This window comes from Littorina saxatilis, linkage group LG16, assembly GCF_037325665.1.
Source record: "Littorina saxatilis isolate snail1 linkage group LG16, US_GU_Lsax_2.0, whole genome shotgun sequence".
Lineage (NCBI taxonomy): Eukaryota > Metazoa > Mollusca > Gastropoda > Littorinimorpha > Littorinidae > Littorina > Littorina saxatilis.
The window spans coordinates 41,509,957-41,517,456 of NC_090260.1; the positions used below are offsets into that span (position 1 = coordinate 41,509,957).

Here is a 7,500-nt window from a genome sequence, read left to right on the forward strand (position 1 = left end):
TTGCAATCAAATTTGTTCACGCCGTCACACAAATAACGCAGGTTACCCTCGCCTTCGATTCAAAGTAACTCCAATCTGCCTGAATTACCATCGAAACGCAGATGACGAACTGATTCACCACACATTAATTTTGTGGTATTTTACACACACATTTCAACTGTGATGTTTCGCGATAAACAGCCATAAACAAACAAATGTGGCGCCGTCACGTCGCCTCGGAAGGAATAACGCAGGTGACCAAGACTTGTTTCCGATACCTGTCTGATTAAAATCGTCGTTTTTTTCACGAATGACGGCTCTTTGGCAGATCTGGTGAGTTGGAAACTGTCTATGAATGTTTCATTTAATGTCAAATGCGTACATTCTTGTCGATATTGTTACCCTTGGCCTCATAAATTAAGTCAATCGTCGTGTTGTCCAAAAGTGACTTTTGTCAGCATAGAACTTACTGTGCTTTGATCATTGACTGAGAAGAATCTTCCGATGACACTACGCGACTGCAGATCTGCAAGGAAACTTATGGCAGGGGAAATAAGCTTAACTGAAGACGAATAAGCGGAGTAACTGTTCTTCAACGGATTGCTCTCACTGATCTAAATATTTAGATCTTGTCGTCTGCTAGTCTGCTAGTAAGTAGTCTTCGGTCGTGTGAAAGTCACATCTATTTCGACTGTGTGCATCGATCCGTGTAGTGAAATGTTGATCTTTGATGATTTGGCAACATAACTTCGCTAAATGTGCTTCGACTTCGAGTGTATCTCCCCGTTAACCGCATTTGAAAACGTCTTTTAACAAGACCATGTTTCGACAGTCCAGACGGGGAGGATCCTCGATAGCTCACAGGGTATATAATGTTTTCCGCCGTTTTTTGAAGAATCCTTTCAAATTTGCTATTCCAAAAGTGCCCTATGACACGACTCGAGTGGCAAAGAACATTCTCTGCAATTCCTCTCTCAGTCCGTGCAGCCGTTTCGGGTCCTATCGTCATCATACAAACATACACACAGACACACAAGAACCAGCTTTAAAAGTTAGATTATGTAGGAACCATGTGAACCAGTGATTTTTCTTATGTACAACAGATACTACAGTATTTCTGCTTTATGAAAAGCAATATTTCAAAAACAAAACTAGAGATTTGAATTTTGACCACTTTTCCCCCTTTCTGTCACCAGTACTGAAGAACAACTCATGTGTATGTATATATATATGTGTGTGTGTGTGTGTGTGTGTGTGTGTGTGTGTGTGTGTGTGTGTGTGTGTGTGTGTGTGTGTTTGTACCTACGTGTGTGTGTGTGTGTGTGTGTGTGTGTGTGTGTGTGTGTGTGTGTGTGTGTGTGTGTGTGTGTGTGTTACCAATTCGGTGATGTCTCTCTACTTTGTTGAAGGTGCGAATGTACTCAAGCCAAGCTACGTTCCTATGTATTGCGCATGGTTGAAATACAATCTTATGTCTTACTAGCAGTCACTCAGGGCCCGGCTTCGCCCGGGTGTTGGCATCGCCCGAATGCATTTGTAAGAGAGTAGACTGATATGAATAAAAAATTGTATATATTGTTGTTCATTGCTAAGTCTAGCTGTTACTACCACCAACATAATTTTCTTGTTAAAGAAATAACTTTCACAGGAGTTATCTCCCTTCCTTGGGAACATTCTAGATACTTGGGCAGTCAGGACCCGGCTTCGCCCGGTGTTTCTGATTTCCCAATCAGACATGCCTGCATAATCATAGTTACCTCCCTTCAAGGTATAACCAAGTAAGAGTTACCTTCCTTCGCTTCTACAACTTTCCGGAACTGTCCGGTCTTTTTTCTTCTTCTTACTTTCTTCCCGTCGTAGGAGCAATAGAGAGTCTCTAATATCACTGACATTATGTGCTTGCTACATGTGAACACTATAGGCACTGAACTGGTCTTGCACTATATTAACAGCTATTGTGTTTTCAGCGTAGCAATAGGGCCCGATATTTAGACGAGACAAGTATAATGCCGACGAGTCGAAGGCGAGTCGCATTATACTTGTTCGAGTCTAAATATCGGACCCTATTGCTACGATGAAAACACAATAGCGTTTATATAGCTATTCTGACATTAAATTCTGTGTTAAAATCATGTTTTTGTCAGCAACAAGTACCAGAATGGTCCATGTCGTTGATTGCAGACGACGGTTCCCTTTCCGCATGAAGCCACGGAAATAGCCGAACATTGAAAAACCCACGGACATGTATTACGGAGAAAACTCGAGATAACCGGATGTTTAGCATTACGTCAATATGCTAGGAATCATAATATGACGTCATGACGTATCATGCTTGCCTACGTATATTGTATGTTCGAAAGTCTGACTTCTGTTGGGAATTCGCGTGGTGAAGACTGCGGTAAATCTGTAGATGATAAGAGAACAAGGATTGTCTCAGAAGAAACGACTAAATGTTTCAGACCGGTAACTTCATTTCAACATTGCACTAAACAATAGACCTTCTATGTTACAGGAGAGTTTGCTGATTTTGTGTTGAACATTGGAGAGATCGTCTGCTAGAATCATAGATAGGTCGCTTCAGTTTGCAGCTTCTGGAAATTGGCAAGGTGTGTTGCCTGTTAAAGAACTGGATTTTACACGTAATGTATGCCATGTACAGTAAACAACAACAAAAACACACACAAAGCAAATGGCATCGTCAGTCGACTAGTCACAGAAACAAACCTGGCGAGGTATGCGTGTACTTTATACACGTGGAAGAAACCGGAACCATGCGTCTTTGTTATTGACAATTATGCTTTTGAATATTGAGTAAAATGGCCGACTTCCGTAGCATTATGCTTTGATGATCGGAAGAGACCATCCAATCACAGCCCCCGAATTCCCCCAGGTGTTCATCAGAATAGCTATATAGGCTGTTCTTGAAGGGGAGATTCATAATGTGAGGAAGGAAACAATGAATCAAGAAACTAAAACCCAGGTGCACATCTGCGGCTCCTGTGGAGTGTGCTTGCACTTTATCTTGTTCCTGCCTCTATCCATCACTGAGGTATGGCGATCACAGACAGACACACACACACACACTTACATCCAGTCAGGCCCGGCTTCGCCCGGGTGTTTCTGATCTCCCCTCTCTCTCAGAAACCTCTAGAATCTTATTCTAATGAGAATAAGAATAGATGAAAGTGTGAGCTCATACATTTGGATTAAAAGGCTGGGAGACAGTGTGAAAGCATCACCATCAACACACTCTGTTTGCGGAAAAATAACTTTGACTTGAGTTATCTCCCTTAGGAAAATTCGAAATACTTGAGAAGCAGGTCTAACATCGACTCTATATATTCTGTAAAGACTGATCAGGCGTGCCTGCATGAGAAGAGATACCTCCCTTCAATGTATAACAAAGTAAGAGTTACCTCCCTTTGCTTCTAGAAATTTCCTGAACTGTCCGGTTGATTTTTTCTTCTTCATTTCTTCTCCTCATAGGAGCGATAGAGGGTCTGTAATATCACTGGCATTATGTGCTTGCAACATGTGAACACCAGGCATTGAACTGGCCTTGCTGGAGGGGGGAGGGGGGAAGCAGGCGGCGGGGTTAGTGGGGTGGGGTGGGGGGGGGGGGCGGGGCGGGATGATAGCGGGTTTGAGAATGACACGGTATACTGGTTTGATGAGAGTTACCTCCCTTCCATGGGCGACAAAGCATGACTTACCTCCCTTGTGCTATATAGCTTGTATTTATTAACGGGGAGGGTAATTATCCGAGGAAGGAAACAATGTCTGGAGAAACTAAAACCCAGGTGCACATCTGTGGGTCCAGGGCAGTGTGCATGCAAAATATATTGTGTTTATCTTTTGCCATCTCTGAGGTATGGCGACCACAGACAGACACACAGAGACTTACATCCATTTTTTATATACTAGCAGTTAAGCCCGGCTTCGCCCGGGAGTAAGCGGAGCCCTGTAGCAATTTAAGACGCTCGCTATCCCATTATCATTAGCTTTACCTCCTTTGTTTGGATACAAAAAAAGAGTTATCTCCCTTACCTTCTAGAAATTTCCGGAACTGTCCAGTTAATTTTTCTTTCTTCATTTCTTCCCCTCATAGGAGCAATAGCGAGTCTCTAATATCACTGGCATGATGTGCTTGCTACAGGTGAACAGTAGGCACTGAACTGGTCTTGCACCATATAGGCTGTATTCAATAAATGGGAGGTCCATAATCTGAGAAAGGAAACAATGAATCAAGAAACTAAAACCCAGGTGCACATCTGCGGCACCTAGGGAGTGTACGTGCACACTATCTTGTTCCTGCCTCTTGCCATCTCAGAGGTATGGCGACCACAGACAAAAAAGAGTTATCTCCCTTACCTTCTAGAAATTTCCGGAACTGTCCAGTTAATTTTTCGTTCTTTATTTCTTCCCCTCATAGGAGCAATAGCGAGTCTCTAATATCACTGGCATGATGTGCTTGCTACAGGTGAACAGTAGGCACTGAACTGGTCTTGCACCATATAGGCTGTATTCAATAAATGGGAGGTCCATAATCTGAGAAAGGAAACAATGAATCAAGAAACTAAAACCCAGGTGCACATCTGCGGCACCTAGGGAGTGTACGTGCACACTATCTTGTTCCTGCCTCTTGCCATCTCAGAGGTATGGCGACCACAGACAAAAAAGAGTTATCTCCCTTACCTTCTAGAAATTTCCGGAACTGTCCAGTTAATTTTTCATTCTTCATTTCTTCCCCTCATAGGAGCAACAGCGAGTCTCTAATATCACTGGCATGATGTGCTTGCTACAGGTGAACAGTAGGCACTGAACTGGTCTTGCACCATATAGGCTGTATTCAATACAATACAATACAATACAATACAATACAATAACTTTATTAATCTCTAAAAGAGAAATTACATTGCTGAGCGTTTGTGTCCGTAATAATAACATACATAAAACATTCAAAATAAACATTTGTTCTTTGTCCTGAGAAAATATAGTACATTGGTTATCACATAATAGATATTAAAAATAAATTAACATGCATTCACCATCAACAATGCACAAAAGAAAGTCAGCACCTTGCCGGTTATCACATATTGTCTAAGAGAGTAGAATGCAAAACAAAATCATCAATACTGAAACAATACAGAACACTGACCCCGTGCATCAGAGCGACAACACCAGCATCTACCGCCCCACCTGAGAATTGAAGATGTGAATTGCAGATGGAATGAACGAATTTCTGTAGCGTGTGGATCTTGCGGTTGGTTGTCTGAATCTGTTGCTCCTGTCTGTCCGTCTACTGTCAAATTCCGGTCTGAGTGGGTGCGAGTCGTCAGCCAAAATCTTCTGTACCTTGTCAGTCAGTCGTCGTTCATGTGTTGATGTGAAATTGTCCTGCTTCCTCCCAACCACCCCACTTGCTTTCCTGATGAATTTATCTAATCTATCCCTGTCTTGCTTGTTGATGTTGCCACCCCAACACACGGAGCCAAAGTACAACACACTATTGCACGTTGAAGTGTAAAACATCTGAAGGATTTCTTGTCTGATGTTAAAAGACCTGAGTTTTCTCAAAAAGTACAGGCGAGAGTGGAGTTTCTTCACAAGGGCATCAGAGTTTGGTTTCCATGTCAACTTATTGTCTATAATCACCCCCAAATACTTATACTGCTCTACCTTCTCTACGACCTCCCCCTTGATCACTATCTCCCTGTGTACATGTTCCCCCCTCCTGTTGTCCATTATCATTTCCTTTGTCTTCCCCACATTAAGCTCTAAATAGTTGTTTTCACACCACCCCACAAACCTATCTACCTCCTGCCTGTAGTCAGAGTCGTCGTCAACAGTCAGCAGTCCGGTCAGTCCAGTGTCGTCAGCAAACTTGGTTATGGGGCAGGAGTCACTAGAACTTCTGAAATCTGCTGTGTAAAGAGAAAAAAGAAAAGGTGAGAGTACTGTGCCTTGTGGTGCCCCTGTGTTTGTGCAGATTGTGTCTGAAACGGATTGCCCCCCCACCCTAACATACTGTGGCCTGTTTGTCAGGTAGTCCATAACCCAGAGGATGGTGGCTGCTGGGACATTCATGCTAAAAAGCTTCTCCGCCATTAAATGAGGCTGTATAGTATTAAAAGCGCTGGAAAAATCAAAGAACATCAAGCGAATATAAGAGCCAGGCTTTTCTAAATGAGAGTAGATCTTGTTTAAAACATTCAACACAGCATCATCAACACTCCTGTTTTTCCTGTATGCAAACTGACATGGATCAATAAAATCTTTCACACAATCACTCAGTTTGAACAAAACAACTCTCTCAAAGACTTTCATACAAACAGAAGTAAGTGCCACAGGTCTCAGGTCATTCATGGTTATCACAGTCTTGGGAGGTCCATAATCTGAGAAAGGAAACAATGAATCAAGAAACTAAAACCCAGGTGCACATCTGCGGCACCTAGGGAGTGTACGTGCACACTATCTTGTTCCTGCCTCTTGCCATCTCAGAGGTATGGCGACCACAGACAGACAGACACTCTCTTTTATTATATGTATAGATAGATAGATAGTACTAGCATTCAGGGCCCGGCTTCGCCCGGGGTGGCCTCAAAAGCATTGAAAGGCATGTGCTGCCCACTGAGAGTGTCACAATATATATTCAATTCCTACTTACATGGTATTTATGGAATGAGTTAATGACCAGCAGGTTCAACTGATCATGCTACACCCTTAGATGCGGTGTGTTGGTATGATGAGTTACCTCCTGTCCATGGATATCAAAGCAAAAGTTACCTCCCTTAGCTTCTGTCCAGTTAATTTTCTTTCTTCATTTCTTCCCCTTATAGGAGCCATACAGAGTCTCTAATATGCCTGGCATAGTGTGCTTGCTGCAGGTGAAGACCAGGCACTGAACTGGTCTTGCACCATATAGGCTGTATTCAATAAATGGGAGGTCCATAATCTGAGAAAGGAAACAATGAATCAAGAAACTAAAACTCAGGTGCACATCTGTGGATCCTAGGGAAAGTGCATGCATGCTATCTTTTTCCTACCTCTTGTCATCTCTGAGGTATGGCGACCACAGACAGACAGACACACACACACACACTTACATCTTGTTTTATATATATAGTAGATAGATAGATGACCAGAGTTCAGAATCAGACAGGTAGAGAGAAAAGTTCATGCATCCACTCCATTCATGCGGCAACAACTAAAGTAAATCGTCTTTAGAGTGATGACAGCTTCGATAGGATTGTAATGCAGTTGTTACAGAACAAACTTGGCAAAATGCGGGTACAAAGGCGGCAATAGGCATGGCTTTTTTTAAAAACATAATCCCCTTAGTTGAAGGAGCCACATCCGCGATTGGACCGGAGGTTATTTCGGACTTTTCCTAATTGTTCGATTCTTTTACCCCTTTCTCAGCCTCTTTTTCGCGACGACTTTCTGGCCATGTTCTTGACTCATACGGCTGCTGAAGGAGATTATACCCGTTCAGAATGTTTTGCTTTTCCAGTCGTATGC

General features: G+C 42.7%; 1 protein-coding gene across 1 annotated transcript in view; it reads left to right on the forward strand.

Annotated features, from left to right (window-relative positions):
* LOC138951077 (uncharacterized) overlaps positions 1-7,500 on the forward strand; it is a 21,974-nt gene that overhangs the window by 10,080 nt on the left and 4,394 nt on the right. The window lies entirely within an intron of this gene.